The sequence below is a fragment of the Triticum dicoccoides genome, chromosome 6A, assembly GCF_002162155.2.
Source record: "Triticum dicoccoides isolate Atlit2015 ecotype Zavitan chromosome 6A, WEW_v2.0, whole genome shotgun sequence".
Classification (NCBI taxonomy): domain Eukaryota; kingdom Viridiplantae; phylum Streptophyta; class Magnoliopsida; order Poales; family Poaceae; genus Triticum; species Triticum dicoccoides.
The window spans coordinates 629,546,139-629,572,398 of record NC_041390.1 but is presented as its reverse complement, the minus strand read 5'-3'; the positions used below and the strand labels follow the sequence as shown (position 1 = coordinate 629,572,398).

Here is a 26,260-nt window from a genome sequence, read left to right as displayed (position 1 = left end):
AATCCAAGCCGGAGGACTTCTTATTACTCCATCTTCACAAAATATTCCGGATCACCGGTTACCCAATTTAGGGCGCATTGACTCTCGGATTCCTCCATACAACTGGAGTCACCAATATTATTCCTAATAATAATATCACATGTTATATCAATCAAACAATTAGTGCAAGGAAAATGCGAGCACCACTACTGAGGAAAGGCTTATAGGTCGGCTCAAACTAGCGGCATGCGGAGCAATGTACCACCACAACTATTTTAAAGAAGTTCCGGTGTCGGGTAGAAAAAAAAAAGTTGGCCATGGATAAATGTTCTACGATCGGTTTTTGGAAGGATCACAACAAAATGTTTGAAGGAAAAAACAAATAAGAGGAACCTGCTCCATGGACATCGCCAGTCGCCAGAGTGGGTTGGCGGCCAACTAAGCATTAATAACATGCACAAAGGTCGTCTATTTGTGGAATTATATGTTTGACGCATTCTCCGCGTCAAACAGCGCATATCCTATTTCACGCTCGTGGCTTCCCTCAAGCTCGGCCACCCGAATTAGGCTGGCCTACGGTCAATTTGGTTCTTATTTTCTTTTTTCGTTCTTTTTTCATTTTACTTTTTGTGTTTGTGTTTGTGTTTCTGTTTCCGTTCATTTCTTTGCTTTTTCATTTTCCCTTTTTTATTTTTTATTTCTCTTCATTTTCTTGTGTATTATACAAAGTTCATTGCATGTGTTACAAACAAAAAATGTAAATTTTGCTTTTTTTTTGGAAAAAATCACCCTTTATTAGGAAAATATTCAACATAATTAAAAGATTTTCATTTGTATTTTAAATTATTTGAGCATATATCAAAAAAATCTTGAATGTGTATTTAAATGTTGTTCAACTTATATCACAAAAATGTTCAGTGAGTACTTAAAATTTGTTCAAGGTATATGACAAAATCGTTCAATGTATACTTAAAATGTATAGGACAAGTTAAATGATTTTTTATGATTTAAAAAAAACTGTTTTTAAAATTTTTGTTTTCTTTTTTTTGAAAAATATTGATGTTTGACTATTTTTTTACCAACTAAAATTTTCTACCAACTATTTTTTAACTAATTTAGTAAAATAGAAACTATTAACTAATTCAAAAAACTATAAACTACCAATGAGAAACTAAAATTTTAAGTAATGTGTGTAAACTAGGAGGAGGGAGGAGCGGCAGCGGCTGGAGGAGGAGGGAGGAGGGAGGAGAGAAGAGGAGGAGGGACCTAAGATGAGGAGGAGGAGGGGGATAGAAGGAAGGAGGGAGAAGATAGGAGGAGGAGAAAGGAGGCGGCGGAATGAAGAAGGATGGAGGAAAGAGGAGGAGATGGGAGAAGGTTTATCGAGGGCGATGACGGAAGGTGGAGCGGCAGCGACGACGACCGCGGGAGGAGGAAGCAGACAAGACAATGAGGATTGAAAGAGTGAGGGACGGGGCCATAGAAGAGGATAAGGCCATGTAGCAGTAGCGTGGGGTGCAGACAAACGCTATTGCTAGGTTCAGCAGCTTAGCGCTTGTTCCGCACCAAGCGCTACTGCTAAATGGGGCCCACCAACTGACCCGCGAAAGGATAGCAGTAGCACCTGGTGGGCATAGCACTCTATAAGGGTTTTAAGGGTGTGCGCAAGGAGATCAGGTCTCTCACTCATGAACTCGCCGCCATGGAGGCTTTTCTCCTCAAGATGTCGGAGGAGGAGGATCCTGATGTGCACGATAAAGTCTGGATGAATGAGGTGCGGGAGCTGTCCTATGACCTGGAGGATGCCATCGATGACTTCATGCAAAGTGTTGGTGACAAAGATGAAAAGCCAGATGGCTTCATTGACAAGATCAAGAGCTTGCTAGGAAAGTTGGGAAAGATGAAGGCTCGCCACCAAATCGGCAAGGAGATTCAGGATCTGAAGAAACAAATCATTGAGGTGGGCGATAGGAACGCAAGGTACAAGGGTCGTGAGACCTTCTCCAATGCCAAAAATGTGACCGTTGACCCTAGAGCTCTTGCTGTATTTGAGCATGCATCGAAGCTTGTTGGAATCGATGAACCCAAGGCTGAGTTGATCAAGTTGTTAACTGACGAGGATGGAGTTGCAACAACACGTGAAGATGGTCTGCATTGTTGGATCGGGAGGAATGGGCAAAACAACTCTTGCAAACCAAGTGTATCAAGAGCTAAAAGAGAAATTCAAGTGTAAGGCTTTCATATCTGTGTCACAAAATCCAGATATGATGAATATCTTCAGAACCATTCTCAGTGAAGTCAGTTGCCAAGCTTATGCTAGCACAAAAGCAGGGACTATACGAGAACTCATCGGCAAGATCACCAATGTTCTAGCACACAAAAGGTTCGGTTCTATTTGTGTTTGTCATCATCGGATGCATGCGAAACTTGTTTAGACATGTAGCAGAAACCATACTGATAAATTATCTAAAAATGTTCATTATTTATGCATTTTAGTATATACACCCTCTCTGTTCCTAAATGTAAGACGTTTTGACAGTTCAAACGTCTTACATTTGAGAACGGAGGTAGTACTTTCTAAGATGTTAGAAAATCTGATGGGCAAATATGACCATGTTGATGTCTACAATGAGAAATAAAATACAATATCATGCAGATGCAAATCAACAACTACCCTAAGTGACAATGTGGTTTTTCTTCTTCTCACATGAAAATTCTCGTTTTCTAGGAAAATTCAAAAAATCACACTTGTACATGATCGAGAATCGTATTTAAATACTAGGTGCAAAACATGTATTCCATCAGAAAAAGAATAGTATGCAAAAAAATTGTTAACACGAACAGCTCATCACTTGTGGGTTCCCCATTCGTCAGTACTAAGGATAGGTTTGCTATTGTTGAACTGTGTCGTGCTATGCTTACTATATAATCTGCTGCAGAGAACTTGTCAGGGAGGTTGGCAATAGGGGTCGAGCAAACAATAAAATAGGGAAAGGAAAGTTGGGCAAGCGGGACTATATATCATATTCCATTGTAGCCTGAGGAAGTTCTGCTGCAAAGAGAGCCTTAGCTGAGAGATTAGGCATAGGTTTTTGCAACATAACCACTAGGGTTCAATTCCTAAAAGTGACAGGTGATGCATAGGGTTTTTTCCCTTATTTATTGAGCATCAAGCTTGATGTATGATGGAATCACTCATCAAGATTAAATCTTAAAAAAAAATTGAGTAAAAAGATCGTGTGCATCCTTAGTTGATCCAAAGGCTGAAAAGTGAAATTCTCTCCCAAAATTTAAGGCGATACGTAAGTGCTTCCCGGGTCGCTCTCCCATGCGACTCCGGAGTCCCTCGCCGCCACCACTAAGTCCCCTTGTCGTCGCTGGAATCTGTCGGGGCTAGGCCCCATGGCGGACAGAGGCGGTGACACTGATAGATTCTGATCTAGGCGCATCTGGGTCAAGCCTTAGATCAAATCACATCTCCACAACCATCTTCGCTCCTGGATCTGTGTGACAAGCGTCGGACGGTGCATGATGGCTCCCCACCAGCGGTTGCCGAGTTTCAGGAGCCGTCCTGAGCGACTGGGACACGTGCCCCTGCTCGCCCTCATTGACAACGTTGGGGAAGTGTTCCCAGCAGCCTTGTTGGGACATCAGCTCTTCGATAGTGAGTGAGGTATGCTTCGTAGTCGGTTCTGGTCCATGTGGTGACCACTCCGGCTTGGGGCGCCATCGTAAGATCTTCATCAGAGTTTCTCTCTCCAGATCTGGTGGTTACCGTCGATGGCTCATACAGGCGATGTTTTCGGATGCAATAGGAAGGCTCTATTCTGGCAGTGAGATGCAATCTATGGACAACAGCTTGATGTAGAGAGTATGGTTGTGCAACGGTCGTGACGAGATTTCTGGCGTATCACATGTAGATGTTGGGATCGTGGAAATCGGTGGTGACAACACATGATTGACTTTGATTTGGTGGTCTTTTGAGCACTCTGTTTGGACCTCCGGGATGAAAACCCTAGGTCTTGTTGGGGAACGTAGCAGAAATTCAAAATTTTCCTACGTGTCACCAAGATCTATCTATGAAGAGACCAGCAACGAGGGGAAGGAAAGTGCATCTACATACCCTTGTAGACCGCTAAGCGGAAGCGTTCAAGAGAACGGGGTTGAAGGAGTCGTACTCGTCGTGATCCAAATCACCGGAGATCCTAGTGCCGAACGGACGGCACCTCCGCGTTCAACACACGTACAGCCCGGTGACGTCTCCCATGCCTTGATCCAGCAAGGAGAGAAGGAGAGGTTGAGGAAGACTCCATCCAGCAGCAGCACGACGGCGTGGTGGTGGTGGAGGAGCGTGGTACTCCAGCAGGGCTTCGCCAAGCACCGCGAGAGACGAGGAGGGAGAGAGGTAGGGCTGCGCCAGGGAGAGGTCAAAACTCATGTGTTGGCAGCCCCAAAGACCTCAACTATATATAGGGGAGAGGGAGAGGCTGCGCCCCCACCTATTATGGTGTCATCTCATCGGAATTACGTGGTGCCCTATTTAAAGTGAATGTGGTTGTCTCTAATGCCTAACCCATAAACTATCATGGTAATTCGATAAGAGACATCGTGGTATGCATCATATCCAATAGGGTGTAGTTATGATGTTCGGACACACCATCTCACTACGGTGTTCCAGGCTGTATTACTTGGGAAACAATTTCCACAATGTCTTAATTCTGTGCCAAACTCGTAATTCAGATATTCATCTCTATGATCATATCATAGATATTTTATCCTCTTGTCACGACGATCTCTCACCTTCACCCTGAAATTACTTGAACCTTTCAATAATTTAGACTCGTGATTCATCAAGTAAATATACTCAACATCTACTCAAATCATCTGTGAAGTAAGAACATAACGATATCCACTACACGCCTCAGCACTCATTGGACTGCACACATCAAAATGTATTACTTCCAACAAGTTGCTTTCTAGTTCCATTTTACTAAAAACGAGGCTTTCAGTCATCTTGCCCATGTGGTATGATTTGCATGTCTCAAGTGATTCAAAATCAAGTGAGTCCAAACAGTCCATTTGCATGGAGTTTCTTCATGCATATACACCAATAGACATGGTTCGCATGTCTCAAACTTTTCAAAAACGAGTGAGCCCAAAGATCCATCAACATGGAGCTTCTTCATGCGTTTTATACTGATATGACTCAAATTGCAGTGCCACATTTGTGTGGTACTATCATTACTATCTTATACCTTTGGCATGAAAATGTGTATCACTACGATCGAGATTCAATAAACCATTCATTTTAGGTGCAAGACTATTGAAGGTATTATTCAAATAAACAGAGTAACCATTATTCTCCTTAAATAAATAACCTTATTGCGATAGACATAATCCAATCACGTCTATGCTCAACGCAAACACCAATCTCGATGGTAGAGGGAGCGTGCGATGCTTGATCACATCAAGCTTGGGAAAAACTTCCAACACATATCGCCAACTCACCTTTAGCTAGTCTCCGTTTACTCCGCAGCCTTTTATTTCGAGTTTACTAACACTTAGCAACCGAACCGGTATCTAATACCATGGTGCTACTAGGAGTACTAGTAAAGTACACATTAACACAATGTATATCCAATATACTTCTATCGACCTTGCCACCCTTCTCATCTACCAAGTATCTAGGGTAATTCTGCTCCAGTGGCTGTTCCCCTTATTACAGAAGCACTTAGTCTCGGGTTTGGGTTCAACCTTGGGTTTCTTCACTAGAGCAGCAGCTGATTTGCCGTTCCATGAAGTATCCCTTCTTGCCCTTGCCCTTCTTGAAACTAGTGGTTTCACCAACCATCAACAATTGATGCTCCTTCTTGATTTCTACTTTTGTGGTGTCAAACATCGCGAATATCTCAAGGATCATCATATATGTCCCTGATATATTATAGTTCATCACGAAGCTCTAGCAGCTTGGTGGTAATGACTTCGGAGAAACATCACTATCTCATCTGGAAGATCAACTCCCACTTGATTCAAATGGTTGTTGTACTCAGACAATCTGAGCACAAGCTCAACAATTGAGCTTTTCTCCCTTAGTTTGCAGGCTAAGAAAAATCGCCGGAGGTCTTATACCTCTTGACGTGGGCACGAGCCTGAAATCCCAATTTCAGCCCTCGAAACATCTTATATGTTTCGCGACGTTTTAAAACGTCTTCGGTGCCTCAACTCTAAACCGTTTAACTGAACTATCACGTAGTTATCAAAATGTGTATGTCAGATGTTCGCAACATCCACAGACGACGTTCGAGGTTCAGCACACTAAGCGGTGCATTAAAGACATAAGCCTTCTATGAAGCAATGAGGACAATCCTCAGTTTACGGACCTAGTCCGCATAATTGCTACTATCAACTTTCAACTAAATTTTCTCTAGGAACATATCTAAACAGTAGAACTGAAGCGCGAGCTACGACATAATTTGCGAAGACCTTTTGACTATGTTCAGGATAATTAAGTTCATCTTATGAACTCCCACTCAGATAGACATCCCTCTAGTCATCTAAGTGATTACATGATCCGAGTCAACTAGGCCGTGTCCGATCATCACGTGAGACGGACTAGTCATCATGTTGATCGTATCTACCATACGACTCATGCTCGACCTTTCGGTCTCTTGTGTTCCGAGGCCATGTCTGTACATGCTAGGCTCGTCAAGTTAACCTAAGTGTTTCGCATGTGTTCCGAGGCCATGTCTGTACATGCTAGGCTCGTCAACACCCGTTGTATTCGAATGTAAGAATATATCACACCCGATCATCACGTGGTGCGTCGAAACGATGAACTTTCACAACGGTGCACAGTTAGGGGGAACACTTTCTTGAAATTTTAATGAGGGATCATCTTATTTACTACCGTCGTTCTAAGCAAATAAGATGCAAAAACATGATAAACATCACATGCAATCAAAAAACAGTGACATGATATGGCCAATATCATATAGCTCCTTTGATCTCCATCTTGGGGCTCCATGATCATCTTGTCACCTGCATGACACCATGATCTCCATCATCATGATCTCCATCATCGTGTCTCCATGAAGGTGTCTCGCCAACTTATTACTTCTACTACTATGGCTACCGGTTAGCAATAAAGTAAAGTAATTACATGGCGTTGTTCAATGACACGCAGGTCATACAATAAATAAAGACAACTCCTATGGCTATTGCCGGTTGTCATACTCATCAACATGCAAGTCGTGATTCCTATTACAATAACATGATCAATCTCATACATCACATATCATTCATCACATTCTTCTTGGCCATATCACATCACATAGCATACCCTGCAAAAACAAGTTAGACGTCCTCTAATTGTTGTTTGCATGTTTTACGTGGCTGCTATGGGTTTCTAGCAAGAACGTTTCTTACCTACGCAAAAACCACAACGTGATATGCCAATTGCTATTTACCCTTCATAAGGACCCTTTTCATCAAATCCGATCCGACTAAAGTGGGAGAGACAGACGCCCGCTAGCCACCTTATGCAACTAGTGCATGTCAGTCGGTGGAACCAGTCTCACGTAAGAGTACGTGTAAGGTCGGTCCGGGCCGCTTCATCCCACGATGCCGCCGAATCAAGATTGGACTAGTAACGGTAAGCATATTGAACAAAATCAACGCCCACAACTACTTTTGTATTCTACTCGTGCATAGAAACTACGCATAGACCTAGCTCATGATGCCACTGTTGGGGAACGTAGCAGAAATTCAAAATTTTCCTATGTGTCACCAAGATCTATCTATGGAGAGACCAGCAATGAGGGGAAGGAGAGTGCATCTACATACCCTTGTAGATCGCTAAGCGGAAGCGTTCAAGAGAACGGGGTTGAAGGAGTCGTACTCGTCGTGATCCAAATCACCGGAGATCCTAGTGCCGAACGGACGACACCTCCATGTTCAACACACGTACAGCCCGGTGACGTCTCCCATGCCTTGATCTAGCAAGGAGAGAAGGAGAGGTTGAGGAAGACTCCATCCAGCAGCAGCACGACGGCGTGGTGGTGGTGGAGGAGCGTGGTACTCCAGCAGGGCTTCGCCAAGCACCGCAAGAGACGAGGAGGGAGAGAGGTAGGGCGCCAGGGAGAGGGCAAAACTCATGTGTTGGCAACCCCAAAGACCTCAACTATATATAGGGGAGAGGGAGGGGCTGCGCCCCCACCTAGGGTTCCACCCTAGGGGCGGCGGACAGCCCAGATCCCATCTGGTGGGGCGGCCAAGGGGGGAGAGGGGAAACTTGCCCCCCCAAGCTAGGTGGGGCGCCCCCTCCCCAAACCCTAGGCGCCTTGGGCCCTTGTGGGGGAGGGGGGGGTGCACCAGCCCACCTGGGGCTGGTCCCCTCCCACACTTGGCCCATGCAGCCCTCCGGGGCCGGTGGCCCCACTTGGTGGACCCCCGGGACCCTCTTGGTGGTCCCGGTATGTTACCGATAAAACCCGAAACTTTTCCGGTGACCAAAACAGGACTTCCCATATATAAATCTTTACTTCCGGACCATTCCGGAACTCCTCGTGACGTCCGGGATCTCATCCGGGACTCCGAACAACATTCAGTAACCACGTATATCTATTCCCTATAACCCTAGCGTCATCGAACCTTAAGTGTGTAGACCCTACGGGTTCGGGAACCATGCAGACATGACCGAGATAACTCTCTGGTCAATAACCAATAGCGGGATCTGGATACCCATGTTGGCTCCTGTAACATCCCAAAATTCTAAATTTTGGAATGTTATAAACAAATATATAGATTTGATTGATTGCTTGATTGATTGACTGAAAGTGAGTGAATTCGAAACTTTTTGAAAGTTAAATGAGAGGGAATAAAAGGACTTTCCCAAACTTTCATATTGGTTTTCTGATCTTCGTGAATTCAAATTCTTTTCATCACAAAACCCCGGAGAGAAGATGACATGACTTTTTCCATTTATTTAAATGACAAGGGGTGTTGAGAATATTTGAATTTCATTTGGAAATATCCCAATTCTGAAACTTTATGCGACTCAATGATTTTCACGAGAGAAGATAAAATGACTTCTTCAAATTATATGAAATATGAGTTGGGAGTTTCAAAGAATTAAATTCAAAGCCCCTTTGAATTTATTTTCAATTTGGAATAGATCATCATGCATATTTTATTTTCTTGCATTTTGGTCGATCCTAGAAATTTCACGCAACTCAAGGACCCTTGGAGAGAGTTGGAGATTTCGTTATTTTCATATTTGAGAGTTTTCTCGAATTGAAAAGAGGATCATTTGATTTATTTATTTTGTCTTCAATAATTTTTTCCGTTATCAAAAAAATATAAGAGAGGGAATAATATGACTTTCCCAAATTTAGGAAAATGAAGATTTAATAAATAGATCAAATTTTGTTTGCCGGAGTTTTATTTGCATTTTATTCGGATAGGGAAAATTGTGCGTTTTCAAAATTTGCTTTTTAGGTCCGGAGAAAAGTTCATTTTGTTCGGCTCATTTTTAGGAGTCGGGGAAAATTTACTTTATTAATTTTGGAGTTCGTTTAGATTTTCTTTTATTTATTTTTCTGCGCGCGAGACCGTTTAAAAAAAAAAATCCGCAGCGCATTAGGCCAAAGGCCCAAGCCGCCAAGCCACCGGCCGGCCAGGAGGCCAAGGCCATAGCTAGCGCGCGCACCAGGGAGCCAGGAGCCGCCGTTTCCTTTCTTTCCTAGTCCTAGTAGGACTCTTGTCCTATGTTCGTTTATTCCGTATCTATTTCTAGATCTTTTCCTTTTGTTTCCTAATCCTAGTCTATTTCTTGTCCCCTACCCCAAGCAAAACCCTCCCCTCCCCAATATAAATACCCAAGCACCCCCCCCTCTAAACACATCAAACCAACACCTCTCCTCTCCTCTCCGCCGCCCCACGCCGCGCCGCCACACCCACGCCGCGCCGCCGCCCCACCCAAGCCGCGCCTCACCCCGCGCCTCTCACCCGCGCCGCCGCCCTTGTGCATCGCCGCCGCGCCCAACGCCGCCCAACCCCGCGCCCTAGTGCCGCCACCGCCACCATGCGTCACCGCGCCGCCGCCGCCCTGCGTCAACGCCGCCGTCGCCGCCGTTCGCCGGAGGTACCGCGCCGCGTCTCTTCTTTCCCTCGGTTCGGTTTTTCTTATAAACCGTTCCGATTCTTTTCTTCTCTACCGATTCGTTTTCTTTCCGATTTTTCGCTAAACCGTTCCGGTGTTCTAGATCGGTTTTTCGTTCGATCTCTTTTCCCGAAAACCCTAGATTGGTTTTCGTTCTTTTTTCGGACCGTTCGTCTCAACGAACGTGATCACTGATTATTTCCCGGTTAACGACGTCTGTTCGTATAACCGTTCTTCTTTTTCTTCTCGTCGGATTTATTCCGCGATCGCGATCTCAGATCCGATCTTCGTTCTAGTTTATCTTCTCGCTCGTTTATCGGAATCAGGTGATTCAAGCGCCTGGAGTTTCATCTCGAAACCGCCGTTTCGTCTAATCAACTTGAACAAGCTTTTGCTACAGTAAAATTTTGACCTAGATTCAACTTGCTAGAACCGAGTTGTTTTCTTCCGCCGTTTGTTTTTCGTCGTTTGTTCGGCTCGTTCTTTCTTTGCAACCGGAGTTCTTAAGTTGAACTTTCTGGTTCGTTCTCTTGTTTGATTTTTCCGTGTGCATTAGATGAGTACTTATTGTGTGGTTACTATTGCTTGCCTACGATAGATTGACCGGAGTATGACGATTAGATCTATCAAGAGTTTTGAGTGCGAATCATCTTCATCAACATTGCAGGCAAGTAACACTTGATCATATCTTTCCTACAACCCATGTTTTATTGCATTAGATCAAACCCTCAAACACTTGCATTGTTAGGATCTAATTAAATTGTGGGATGTGAAGTAGAAGAGGTAGTACCTATTACCTGTTACTTATGAAACCTTGGGAGTTACTTCTACGTTTGCTTATTATGCTATGCTATGCTAGTAGACGTGGATTGGGTGAGTGATATCCATGACAGATGTGAGATTGATAATTTTAATGGTTTATCTAAGGTGGCAACTTAAACACACATCTGGGTGGATTGAGGCACCTGATGTCTATCAGGACTTGCCTGTTTTTATTTTGGACCGCCACCCAGGCTCAAAGGGATCATAAGATTTTTCATGCTAGAAACTTCCGTGTGCAGCCACATGCTACTATGGGCTCTAGCATAGTTGACTAAGTTGTGCGAACTCTTACGGGGTAGACTAGCAGATGTAGGGGATGTAGGTGTACCGGTTTACCCCACATGTAAGGTGCTAGCGCTTCTGAAAGACTATGTCTCAGTCATCCGTCTTCTCAAACACCATGTAGTGCGAGAAACCAAACGGAGGCGATCGAGTCTTGTGGGAAAAGTGCGCAAACCTCTGCAGAGTAACAAACTAATCATGATTAGCCGTGTCCCCGGTTATGGACATTTTGAGTATCTAGTTCTTGGATTATCCTGTTGATCTCAACACGTTACTTATTATAATTTGTTTGGGTTTAATGAGTACTTTTAATTGGGATTGAGGATGCTGTCAACCATTCTCAATGTTTAACAACCACCATGATAGTTAAATAAATTTTATTCCTTTGAAGTAGGGAAAAATTGGCTTTTCGCAAAAACTGTAATCATAGAGCTTTCCACCAGCCATATATGCATGTAGTATAGCCTATTCTTTCATTACTCTCTATGTGTTACATTGCCAGCATATTCCATGTGCTGACCCGTTTTCGGGCTGCAACTTTTCATGTTACAGACTTTTCAGACGACGAGTAAGTGGTACGTTAGGGTTACGATTTCCTATACTCAACTTTGCCGTTGGTGTTGATGGGAATCCACAACCTTGTTGCTTCCGCTATATTTTGGATTGAGGTAATAGTATTTACGTTACTTTATACATGTGATTTACCTCTGTTATAAATCCTTCGAGTACTGTGTGTGTCAGCATACTGATCCAGGGATGACACATAAGCACAGAGACTTGATCCATTCGGGTCGGGTCGCTACAAGATGGTATCAGAGCACATGTTGACTGTAGGACGTGACCCTAGAAAATGACAAGCCCATAGGAAAGATTTTTCTCTACAACTTCATTTTCAAAAAAAGATCTTTTTACCTCTCTTCTCTTCTGAGTTTATTCAAATATTCCCTTTTTAGTGAGACCATACCCCTTTTCCCTTTTGACCACTCGAAGATTTGACTGATGAGACCACTCCAAGGAGACAAGATATCGGACAACTAAGACCATTTGGAATGAAGAGGATTTTACCGTGTAAATGGAAACTACAACTGTTGAAGACTCCGAAGACTTGGAGAATTTGAAGGCTTTGAAGAATTTCCGGATTGGTATGACCTAGGAAGGCACCCCTTATGGAACTTGGCAGACTATGAAACCTGTCAATACCCGGGATCGAGGTGTATCGGAGAAGGACCGGAACATGGAGCATTAGAACTCAAAGTTTTGTCAAGAAAACTCTAAGACAGGAGATATCAATCATGAAATGAAAGCTCATGGCAGTAACATGGGCATAGACATGGCTAACGATGGTGTTATTGCCCGCCTATTCTATTGTCACCATGCGGAGTTAAGCGTGCAGATGCATGGAAAAATTGAATGGTAGAACGCTGATGGAGCATCTATCTGCAAACGTTGGAGTGTTAACCTTAGCTGGTGTATTCACCAGGATCTGGAGTGTTACATCAGGAAGTTAAGATGGACCTACAAGAAGCAATATTTGACAATAAGGCAATTGGTGAAGAACTCAGGACCCAGAAGCTGAAAGTAGACAAGATGAAGGAGCAAAACATCGAGATACCGGAGATTTGACAATAACTGAAGGACAGTAGGATCATGGATCATGTCAAGGATGTTGAAACCGGCAGTTGGAACGTAACTCCAGAAATATTGAAGGACGTCGCGAGAGACTTCGCGTCAACAGAGATGATCTGGCAAAAGAACTTGAGCAGGACAAGCACGATTGGAAGAAGCCATTGGAGGCATGAACAAAGACTTGAAGAGTTTGGAGACGTTGAAGATTCATCGACCTCTAGAAGACCAAACCCCTATTATATACCTACGTTAGATGCGACGTTTGTGAGCTGTCATTTGTTTGATGTTTTTTTCGACAGCCACCACAAAATCTGTCTTTTCAAAACTTTTGTTTGTATTGTGTGCATTCCTCTCTCTTGATCTCTCTTATCTCACCCCAAACCCTTGAACCCAATAGAGGATGAATGGAGATGAGCTTGTATTTTCTGGACCGATGAGTCAATTGGAGACAGACCGATGGATTCAGAACATGGAGGATCATATGGAGAACAACCCTATAGTCGGAAAGGATATGGCCCAGCATGCTCTTCAATGCTTTGAAAGAGGTGCTGCTACTTGGTGGAGGATGTACCAAACCATCAATGGATGGCAAGGAGTAACCACTTGGAAAGAATTTAAGTTGACTTTGCTAAAGTCTCAGTTTGTGTCCCAGAAGTTGAAGCCTTATGGAAAGGATATGAAGAAACCTTGTGCATGCAAGATTTGTGGACAAATCGAACACACCCATAAGGAACACAAGGATGAATGCCCAAATTGTGAAGGAAGTCACCCAACTGAAGAATGCCCAACTAGACAGATTACTTGTTTCTTGTGTGAAGGGACTACCCACTACCCTGCTCAGTGTCACATTTACCCCATGGTACAAAGAACCATCCAGCAGAAGGAAGAAGAAATGAAAGGAGCCCTCATGGAAGGTTTAGAAGAACCTGTGATGAAGAAAGAGGTGGAGGACACACCCAAAGAAGAGCCAATTAGACCCTGCACTAAGTCATGCTATTCATGTGGAGAAGAAGGACACATCTCCCAAGATTGTCTGAATGGAGATCTAGTAGAATTCCCGACAGAGGAAGTAGAGTATGACCCACAGGAAATAGAAGCCCTGATTGGAACGGAAAGGTCCAGGAAGAGAAGTAGGTTGGATTCGAGGAACAACCCAATTTCCACAAAGAAAGACCTGAGTCATATCACATGTTTCAGGTGCAAAAATTCAGGGCACTACTTCAATGATTGCCCAAGAGGGAAGAAAAGGACCCAAGGAGGCTATGTGATCATGAGGAAACCTCGAAACCTGTCAGAAGTAATGTGTTTCCGTTGTAATGGAGCAGGGCACTTTGCCAGAGGTTGTCCGAAGGAGAAGGAGACTTGTGATAAATAGTTGAGCTTGTAACAGAAGTAATATAGTAGTGGTAGTGAGAACATTTTCTTTTATATAGAGGTATTGAATTGAGGCATGTAATGGAAAAACAGGAGATTGTAATGATTTGAGAATTAATAAAGTTAGCCTCGTTGGTACTGATATGGATTTTATGAGTTGCTACTCTATGAAGGAGGATTTTGACCATTTTTGAGGATAAGAGAAATATGGTCTATGGAAGATTTGTGTATTTTAAGGGTGGTAGTACCCTGTAAGAACCTTTGACCCCAGAAAGGATAAAGATACTCCACTGCATGGATTTTGGGCAAAATGAAATACGAGTTTTGTCTCGATATGTGTGATGCCCCAAGAGTATGTGGGATGAAGTCGGAGACCGACAGTTGTTTGGACCAAATGTGATCAAGGAGTCAGAAGAGAATGTTAAGTTGATTCGAGATAGACTGAAGGTAGCTCAGTCCAGGTAGAAGAGTTATGCAGACTTAAAAACGCAAGGAGGTAGTCTATGAAATTGGAGACAGAGCATGTCTTCATGTGTTCCCTCTGCGAGGAATTAAACGGATTGGAGTTAAGGGACAGTTAGCCCCGAGGTTTGTAGGACCATACCGAGTTTTGGAGCGTATGGAGAAGTGGCCAACAAGTTGGAGTCACCCGAAGGACTGTCAGGAGTCATGATGTGTTTCACGGTTCCCAGTTGAAGAAGTGCCATGCAGAGATGGCCAATATTCCCTTGTAAGGACGCTTGACCGCAGAAAGGATAATGATGTTCTACGAAGTGAATATGGACTTCATAAGTATAAGTTTTTATCTTGGTATGTGGGAAAATCCCACGAGGATGAAGAGATAAATTACTATTGGATATAACGGAGGTATGATGTTGGTAATATGGAGCAATGGAAACTCCATGATGAGTCTGAGTAATCATGTCCTAGTTTGGTGCCAATAGAAGGAAGGAAGACAGTACAATTGGATGGATTTAAGAATACAAGGAAGTTGGAAGTTGGAATAATGAACAGTTGCCCGATGATAAGTTCAAGGACTACAAGTGATGAGATGGGCCATAACCCACAGGCCTCGGACCTGCGAAGAAGCAAGCACATTCTTGCTGAAGGAAAAACCCTGGAAGAAGTTACGATTTTATCGACAGGCGATTTTATAGGAGTTTACGCAAAACCTGAGAGTTGTGAAGGAACGATAGATGTTTGTCTGGCTTGCAGAATCCATGGATTATCCGAACTTGGTTCGTCGACAAGAAGAATTCTGCAATGCTTGTGAGGATGACCGAGTGTTAGAATGCGAGATTCGCTAAACCATGTACAAGGAAATGATTTGGGTGCGGGATGGATTGATCACCATACCGACTTACTCTTATTATTCGCTTTGCTATATGGGATGGTAAATCTGAGTGACTTACCTATAGTGGAGAGACGACGATCAAAACCTTGTTTGAACCTTAGAAAGGTATAGGTATTTTTTTCCCTTGTACACGGCAGTTGTTGCCAACCGTAGGTTATACGGTGAGGTTCAACCCAGACCCTTTCCTGCAGGAGAACCATAAATTGTTGACCACCACGAGATATCGATAGTTGTTTAGCATTGGCGTCAGACCCGTCAGCTATGAAGACCCAGTTTCGGGATAACCTTACCAAGATGAAAGGACAAAGGAATTGAGGAAAAGGTTATGCCACTACCGAAAGAGCCCAGAGAAGGGATTATCCTTAATATCTGAGAAGACTGACACTGTCAACGATAAGGATGGAGTATATGAGTTTTGATGGAACCGTAACAAATGTTTCTAAGGGTGGTAGCACCCGAGACCTCGGAGATGATCGATGGACTTTGAGAAGACCCCAAACCCTAACCTATTTCTTTCTAGCCTCTCCGAATCTCGAGGACGAGATTCATTTTAAGGGTGGTAGTTTGTAACATCCCAAAATTCTAAATTTTGGAATGTTATAAACAAATATATAGATTTGATTGATTGCTTGATTGATTGACTGAAAGTGAGTGAATTCGAAACTTTTTGAAAGTTAAATGAGAGGGAATAAAAGGACTTTCCCAAACTTTCATATTGGTTTTCTGATCTTCGTGAATTCAAATTCTTTTCATCACAAAACCCCGGAGAGAAGATGACATGACTTCTTCCATTTATTTAAATGACAAGGGGTGTTGAGAATATTTGAATTTCATTTGGAAATATCCCAATTCTGAAACTTTATGCGACTCAATGATTTTCACGAGAGAAGATAAAATGACTTCTTCAAATTATATGAAATATGAGTTGGGAGTTTCAAAGAATTAAATTCAAAGCCCCTTTGAATTTATTTTCAATTTGGAATAGATCATCATGCATATTTTATTTTCTTGCATTTTGGTCGATCCTAGAAATTTCACGCAACTCAAGGACCCTTGGAGAGAGTTGGAGATTTCGTTATTTTCATATTTGAGAGTTTTCTCGAATTGAAAAGAGGATCATTTGATTTATTTATTTTGTCTTCAATAATTTTTTCCGTTATCAAAAAAATATAAGAGAGGGAATAATATGACTTTCCCAAATTTAGGAAAATGAAGATTTAATAAATAGATCAAATTTTGTTTGCCGGAGTTTTATTTGCATTTTATTCGGATAGGGAAAATTGTGCGTTTTCAAAATTTGCTTTTTAGGTCCGGAGAAAAGTTCATTTTGTTCGGCTCATTTTTAGGAGTCGGGGAAAATTTACTTTTTTAATTTTGGAGTTCGTTTAGATTTTCTTTTATTTATTTTTCTGCGCGCGAGACCGTTTAAAAAAAAAAAAATCCGCAGCGCATTGGGCCAAAGGCCCAAGCCGCCAAGCCACCGGCCGGCCAGGAGGCCAAGGCCATAGCTAGCGCGCGCACCAGGGAGCCAGGAGCCGCCGTTTCCTTTCTTTCCTAGTCCTAGTAGGACTCTTGTCCTATGTTCGTTTATTCCGTATCTATTTCTAGATCTTTTCCTTTTGTTTCCTAATCCTAGTCTATTTCTTGTCCCCTACCCCAAGCAAAACCCTCCCCTCCCCAATATAAATACCCAAGCACCCCCCCTCTAAACACATCAAACCAACACCTCTCCTCTCCTCTCCGCCGCCCCACGCCGCGCCGCCACACCCACGCCGCGCCGCCGCACCACCCAAGCCGCGCCTCACCCCGCGCCTCTCACCCGCGCCGCCGCCCTTGTGCATCGCCGCCGCGCCCAACGCCGCCCAACCCCGCGCCCTAGTGCCGCCACCGCCACCATGCGTCACCGCGCCGCCGCCGCCCTGCGTCAACGCCGCCGTCGCCGCCGTTCGCCGGAGGTACCGCGCCGCGTCTCTTCTTTCCCTCGGTTCGGTTTTTCTTATAAACCGTTCCGATTCTTTTCTTCTCTACCGATTCGTTTTCTTTCCGATTTTTCGCTAAACCGTTCCGGTGTTCTAGATCGGTTTTTCGTTCGATCTCTTTTCCCGAAAACCCTAGATTGGTTTTCGTTCTTTTTTCGGACCGTTCGTCTCAACGAACGTGATCACCGATTATTTCCCGGTTAACGACGTCTGTTCGTATAACCGTTCTTCTTTTTCTTCTCGTCGGATTTATTCCGCGATCGCGATCTCAGATCCGATCTTCGTTCTAGTTTATCTTCTCGCTCGTTTATCGGAATCAGGTGATTCAAGCGCCTGGAGTTTCATCTCGAAACCGCCGTTTCGTCTAATCAACTTGAACAAGCTTTTGCTACAGTAAAATTTTGACCTAGATTCAACTTGCTAGAACCGAGTTGTTTTCTTCCGCCGTTTGTTTTTCGTCGTTTGTTCGGCTCGTTCTTTCTTTGCAACCGGAGTTCTTAAGTTGAACTTTCTGGTTTGTTCTCTTGTTCGATTTTTCCCTGTGCATTAGATGAGTACTTATTGTGTGGTTACTATTGCTTGCCTACGATAGATTGACCGGAGTATGACGATTAGATCTATCAAGAGTTTTGAGTGCGAATCATCTTCATCAACATTGCAGGCAAGTAACACTTGATCATATCTTTCCTACTACCCAGTTTTATTGCATTAGATCAAACCCTCAAACACTTGCATTGTTAGGATCTAATTAAATTATGGGATGGGAAGTAGATGAGGTAGTACCTATTACCTGTTACTTATGAAACCTTGGGAGTTACTTCTACGTTTGCTTATTATGCTATGCTATGCTAGTAGACGTGGATTGGGTGAGTGAATATCCATGACAGATGTGAGATTGTTAATTAATGGCTTATCTAAGGTGGCAACCTAAACACACATCTGGGTGGATTGAGGCACCTGATGTCTATCAGGACTTGCCTGTTTTTTTTGGACCGCCACCCAGGCTCAAAGGGATCATAAGATCTTTCATGCTAGAAACTTCCGTGTGCAGCCACATGCTACTATGGGCTCTAGCATAGTTGACTAAGTTGTGCGAACTCTTACGGGGTAGACTAGCAGATGTAGGGGATGTAGGTGTACCGGTTTACCCCACATGTAAGGTGCTAGCGCTTCTGAAAGACTATGTCTCGGTCATCCGTCTTCTCAAACACCCTGTAGTGCGAGAAACCAAACGGAGGCGATCGAGTCTTGTGGGAAAAGTGCGCAAACCTCTGCAGAGTAACAAACTAATCATGATTAGCCGTGTCCCCGGTTATGGACATTTTGAGTATCTAGTTCTTGGATTATCCTGTTGATCTCAACACGTTACTTATTATAATTTGTTTGGGTTTAATGAGTACTTTTAATTGAGATTGAGGATGCTGTCAACCATTCTCAATGTTTAACAACCACCATGATAGTTAAATAAATTTTATTCCTTTGAAGTAGGGAAAAATTGGCTTTTCGCAAAAACTGTAATCATAGAGCTTTCCACCAGCCATATATGCATGTAGTATAGCCTATTCTTTCATTACTCTCTATGTGTTACATTGCCAGCATATTCCATGTGCTGACCCGTTTTCGGGCTGCAACTTTTCATGTTGCAGACTTTTCAGACGACGAGTAAGTGGTACGTTAGGGTTACGATTTCCTATACTCAACTTTGCCGTTGGTGTTGATGGGAATCCACAACCTTGTTGCTTCCGCTATATTTTGGATTGAGGTAATAGTATTTACGTTACTTTATACATGTGATTTACCTCTGTTATAAATCCTTCGAGTACTGTGTGTGTCAGCATACTGATCCAGGGATGACACATAAGCACAGAGACTTGATCCATTCGGGTCGGGTCGCTACAGCTCCGACATGTTCCACGATGATCTCATCGGATGAACCACGATGTCAAGGACTTAATCAATCCCGTATACAATTCCCTTTGTCTAGCGGTACGATACTTGCCCGAGATTTGATCGTCGGTATCCCAATACCTTGTTCAATCTCGTTACCGGCAAGTCTCTTTACTCGTTCCGTAACACATCATCTCGTGATCAACTCCTTGATCACATTGTGCACATTATGATGATGTCCTACCGAGTGGGCCCAGAGATACCTCTCCGTTTACACGGAGTGACAAATCCCAGTCTCGATTCGTGCCAACCCAACAGACACTTTCGGAGATACCTGTAGTGTACCTTTATAGCCACCCAGTTATGTTGTGACGTTTGGCACACCCAAAGCACTCCTACGGTATCCGGGAGTTGCACAATCTCATGGTCTAAGGAAATGATACTTGACATTAGAAAAGCTTTAGCATACGGACTATACGATCTTGTGCTAGGCTTAGGATTGGGTCTTGTCCATCACATCATTCTCCTAATGATGTGATCCCATTATGAACGACATCCAATGTCCATGGTCAGGAAACCGTAACCATCTATTGATCAACGAGCCAGTCAACTAGAGGCTTACTAGGGACATGGTGTTGTCTATGTATCCACACATATAACTGAGTTTCCTATCAATACAATTCTAGCATGGATAATAAACGATTACCATGAACAAGGAAATATAATAATAACCAATTTATTATTGCCTCTAGGGCATATTTCCAACAGGTTTGACTTAATATGGTTATACCTGGCAATGACAATCTTTTTGCATTATTACCTTGTTGTTGTTGAGGGCATTGCTCGTTTATACTCGGACTTGTTCTTCAAAGTGAAAACTTAGAATCTGACCTTTGGTGGTTTGATCTAATGACGACGACAATTGAGTGTCGCTCCCTTACTGAAGGTGTTTCTATTGAAAAACTTTGTTATCCTTATGGTGTCAAGAGATGGTTGGTGTAGATATGGTCATTGATGTAGTTTGTTAATCATCTTTTGATTGCTTGAGTTTTTCTTCATAGCTTAAGCATAGTTTTGGTGTTGGACGACTTTACTGTTTGCTAGAGTCTTTATTTGTGTGGGTGCATTGATGTTGTGTGCATCCTAGCTATGCAGAGGCCAGGTGTGTGCTCATGGTGTTTGTATCCACTTGATGCTTCACTTTGAGCCAATAAAATTCACCCTTTGTTAAAAAAGGAAGTTTTGTTGATGCTGATCTGTTGTATCGAAGAGTAGAATGCCTTATGCAATTACTGTCGCTTAGAGCATATCTAGCTCTTCCCCTAAAAACTTTGAACTCCTCAAAATTTTCACATTTGAGGAATTAACTCCATCTAGAACTTCCTTTGAAATCATCAACTCCTAAAAAATTTCAGGAGTTACTCCTTAAATTTGTCCCTCCTACTCAAACTTGAGCAGTTTCAGGAGCCTCCTCAAATGCCTCCTCAAATTTCAGCCACCTCCCGCCACCACTCACCACTTCCACCGCGGCACGACCGGGTTCCCCAAGGCCATGATGGCCTCCCAAGTGTCTCCCCTGCTCGTGATGGCATAATGCCTGACTCCAACAAGGCTTGGTATGATACAACGACCGGCCGACGAGGTTGGGGACAACAAGGGACAATGCAACATCAGTGGTCGACCTATGGCACGCTGTCCAAGACTCGTTACCCACCTTTGGGAGCTAACCTCCGGTGGCGGTGGTGGCCGGATCCGCAGACCATGCTCTCCCAGCGAACAGAGTGGGTCGGGCCTCTAAGGTGTTTGTCGTCTCCAGCAAACGACAACATGGAGTGCTCACCGAGGAGTGTCGTGCTAGGAGAGATGCAAGGAGGAGGATGGAGGGGTTGTTGGTTGCTAGGCAGGGCCAATGTTGAGGCCACATTCTCCACAGGTACAATTGCATCATAGCTTCAATGGAATCGTTCTGGTGTTGCTCCTCCAGCCAAATTGACGAGGTGGGAATCTTTCTAGGGATCTCAGGTAGCTACGATCGAGGGAACTCGAGCTGGGGAATGAAGCAACTAGGCATGCCACATTATCAAGGTGTCAAACAACGGTGATCTCGTTGGAGGCGAAGGAAGAGGGAACAATTCCTTGGTGCGCGGTGCTGCTAGAAAAAAAGGAGGGCTGGGGCTAGCTAGGGATGCCTTCGTCTATGAGAAACCACAACAGACGTCGGCAAATGAAAAGGTGGAGGTACCGATCAAGGAAGGAGAAGGAGATGGATACTTCTAGGCGGTGTATGGGCCTATGCGGATGGGAGTTAAGTTTAGTCTGGTCATAATGGGGAGCAACTTATACTAATGTCATGCATATAACACTAGTCTGAGTTAGAACCTTTATAGTGCAAAGTAACATAGTAGTAGTGCCATAGATGACTTCGTTTACTAGCTTATAGACTCATCTTCTCTTGGGAAGTGTTATGCCACAGTAACATTCCCACTATGTTGCCACAAATATCACTCCTCATTAATTAATTTCCACATAAGCAAAAAAATTGGAGTGCGCTATGTTACTAGCTAAGTTACTCCCACTATGACCAGCCTTAGACCCAAGGCAAAATTATTTATGTGGCAAATACTTAATGAGGAGATAGGTGTGTGGTAATATAATATGTTACCGTAACATAGCACTTTTAAAAAAAACATAACGCTTCCCAAAGCAAAATGAGTCTACAAGCTAATAAATGAAGGCATCTATGACACTACTATTACGATACTTTAAATTACTCTCCACTATGACCAGTCTAAGGTTGATAGATGCGCATCTAAAATTTGATGAGTTATGTTTTGAGAGGTTGTTTGATGAGTTAAAACTTAGTGGAAGGGCTAGAGGTGCCCTTAGGTTAGGAACTTTAGTGCCGAGCATGCAACATATTTCACTACAGAAAATGACATGTCTTTAGAAGAATGAATTAGACATTCATCTTAAAATAAAATTATTATATATATTATTCTTCATCATACATTTAAAGAATAACAGAAAATAAAGTGCCTTTAAACTTTCCTCCGGGGCTGTACTCCAAGTGCTCCATAATTAAGTGTGAACTTAGTCGCGGAATTAAAAAGATAGAGCATCTTTGCTTCATGCTTATCCATGACTCGTAGAAGGAAGAACGACATGGAGTTTGCTCCTGGGCTCAAATGCACCCTCGTAAATAGTAAAATAGAAAAATAGTAAAAAAAAATAAAACTCTGACATCTTTTGTGGAATCTTTTACATGCGTACATTTTTTTTGTTAACAAAAAACGTTCCTAATGCTCTAGGAGGAAAAAGAATTGATGCTCGGAAAACACTATTTTTTAAAAGCATCTTGGAGCATTGTTTCTTCACAAAAATTAGCATGTTTGTATAACATTCAACAGAGTTATTTTAAAGGGGATTACCATGGCCTCTGCATCACAGGGATGCACACAGCCATATTCAACGAAGTTTGTGGCAAAACTTTTAAGAATTTTCTAATTTTATTTAGTTTTCCTATTTTAATTATGTAAGTACATTTGACCTTGGGATGAGAAGAGCACTTTGAGAAGAATTACAAGCTATTTGACATAAAATGCGCTGCAAGTTAAACTGTAGTTTTATTTACTTGATGTACGCACAATAGTTTCGTCCAGATCACTCTGTAAGCCTTGGTATTTACCCAATTTAGAATGAAAGGGTTCGATAGTTGAAGTTTAGGGCTTAGTTTTTAATGCAATTAGTATCAAGGCTTTCATCCTAACCATAAAACATTTTTTAATTTTATTGTGGGTCTTTTCATCATTTGCCAACACAAAATACATCCTAAAATGTAGGTTAGACAAAGGGTAGCTAATTTCTACTTAGATATGTAACTACACAAGCAAAAAAAAGCTATCAAATATACATTTTAAAACATCATTTGTTTTTCGCCAAACTAAAATCGTGAGCTGAACATCAAACATCAGCATAAAGCGGGGCAAATAGCACAAAATCCACACATGTGCATGCTTGAATTTTATATGTTATTACTTTATATTTTTATATGCATGCTTTTCAATGAGAACAGCTTCTTAATGTATGATCTTCACATTAAGGTAACGCTGATACATCATGTGCAGGTATTTTGTTGTTGTTGACGATATATGGGTTGTGGATACATGGGATGTTATTAAGTGTGCATTCCCCATAACATGTTCTGGCAGTATAATAATCACCACTACTCGTAAAAGTGATGTCGCAGATTTATGTCGTTCATCATGTAGTGGTTGTATCTATAATATGAGGGCACTTGATGTGGTGCATTCAAGGCAACTATTTCAGAGAAGACTGTTTGATTCCAATGAAGATTGCCCTCCGAACCTTCAAAAAGTTCTTGATGAAATTTTGAAAAAATGTGGTGGCATACCTTTGGTGATTGCCATATCTGGTTTGTTGGCTATCACGGAAAGAACAGAACATATGTGGAATCAGGTGAAAGATTCAATTGGTCGTGCACTTGAAAGGAATCCTAGTGTTGAAGCAATGATAAAGATATTGTCACTTAGCTACTTTGATCTTCCTCCCCATCTAAAAACATGTCTCTTGTATTTGAGTATATTTCCGGAAGATTCTGTTATTGAGAAAAGAGCGCTAATATGGAGATGGGTTGCTGAGGAATTCATTCAGAAAGATGGCAGATACACAACATATGAGTTAGGAGAGAGGTGTTTTAATGAGCTCCTCAATAGGAGTTTGATCCAAGTTGCATGGACAAATGAATATGGTAAGGTGGAGAGTTGTCGAGTTCATGACATAATTCTTGATTTCATCATATCGAAGTCCATTGAAGAGAACTTTGTCACTTTAATTGGTGTTCCGTATATAACTAGCAGGACACAAATCAAAGTTCGTCGTCTCTCTCTCTCCAAGTTGATGAGGAAGGAAATTCAATACGAAAGACTGGCATGGTATTGTCTCATGTACGATCACTCAATGTGTTCGGGTATTCCTTGGAAATCCCTCCACTGAGTGAGTTTGGGCATTTGCGTGTTTTGGACCTTGAGCTTTGCCACCAAGTTGTAAACCACCATATTACAAATATTGGGAGATTGTTTCAGTTGAGGCGCCTCAACCTTAGATGGACAGAAGTAAGTGAGCTCCCAAAAGAAATCGGCCATCTATGTTGCTTAGAGATGCTAGACATAAGAGGCACCCAAGTACAAGAATTGCCATCAACTATTGTGAATCTCGGAAGATTGGTGTGTCTGCTTCATGAAAGTAGTGTTAAGTTTCCAAATGGAATTGAGAAGATGCAAGCATTAGAGATGTTGGGAGAGGTCAATGTCTATAGGCAGCCATTTAACTTCCCGCAAGAATTTGGACAGCGACAGAACCTGAGGAAGCTGGCCCTCAATTTTGAAGGTGCTTCCATCTCTGTACAGGAACATGAAGAGGAACAATGCAATAAATCTATTGCTTCTGCTCTTCGCAAACTAGATACTCAGAACATTCGTTCTCTAACTACTGTTTGTGGGGGGCGCTTCTTACAATAGGGATCTTTGTGCCCTGTTCCATTTAGCCTCCAAGAATTCATTATGACCAAGGGCTCGCATGTGGAGCAAGTTCCGGAATGGGTGAGTTCCCTTGTAAACCTCCAGCTATTGCGCCTAGAAGTGAACAAATTCACGCAGGAAGATCTACGGGTCCTTGGAAGCTTACTGGAGTTGCTCATTCTGGAAGTGATCGGAATGGGAAAGTATAGCGATACAAGGTTCATAGTTAGCGATAAAGTTGGGTTCCAATGCTTGAGGAAGTTCTCTTTGGAATCATGTAGATGGATGCTTTTTGAAGCAGGATCCATGCCTAAGCTAGAAAAACTCGAAATTGGAATTTGGGGGTCCGGTTATAACACTGCTAGTGGAATTCGGAGGTCCAGTTACTGGAAATTCGGAATGGGAAACCTCCCCTGCCTCCTTAGTCTCAAATTTGCAACATATGGCTGGGACTGGGATGATGACAGTCTTGCAGCTGCACAGGATGCTATGGAGAGTGCAGCTGGTAGACATCCCAACCGGCCTACTCTCATCTTTCAGAAAATCTGCTGATAGTAGCCTTGAGGTACTACTCTATTCCCAAGATTTTATAAACTTTATGATCTTTCTCTTAATTTCGTTGACTCATATGTTCATGTTTCCTTCCCTGTACAAGCTCAAGCTAGAAAGATCATGAGGGCCAGGACAGGAAGGGACTAATTATTGCACTATCAGCTCCCCACCTCTTTGAGGAGACAAGGCGACATTGGTACACAAGTTTCATCCTCTCGTTCAGTTTAACTGCAAGCACTACTGTTACTGTCCCTAGCAAGTAGTGGAGTTTGGAGCTACAAGCACCTACAAGAAATGCCTCATGGGCCGGCCGGCAACATGAGAGTTGCTGCTGCTTTTCTCCCTTTGATGATACATTGTATTCCCGCAACCTCCGCATTTCTAGCTAGCTCACACAACAGTTTTTTGTTGGGCAATTCTTTCATATGTTACTCCTTAATTGGCTCATCTCCCTGTCTTATTAATTATGTTGTGAGCTTCTGTTAAATGAGTACAAGACATTTGTACCTGACTAAAAGCACTATATGGAATTCCGACCTACTCACTTGTGCTGGTTCAGTAGTAGAGTTGTTGTTAGCTCCTCCTCGTGAGTCGGTTCTCAAATTCAAACAGTATCTGGATACATTGCATACTTCTCTGTTCTATGATTCATCAATGTACTTCACATTTTTCGAAATTTAAACAAATTAGGCCAGAGAAACTGTACCTA

The 26,260-nt window shown here is 42.7% G+C and overlaps 1 pseudogene; it reads left to right on the top strand.

Moving 5' to 3' along the window:
- Positions 1–1,681: 1,681 nt before the first annotated feature.
- Positions 1,682–25,551, top strand: LOC119316197 (annotated as a pseudogene).
- Positions 25,552–26,260: the final 709 nt, after the last annotated feature.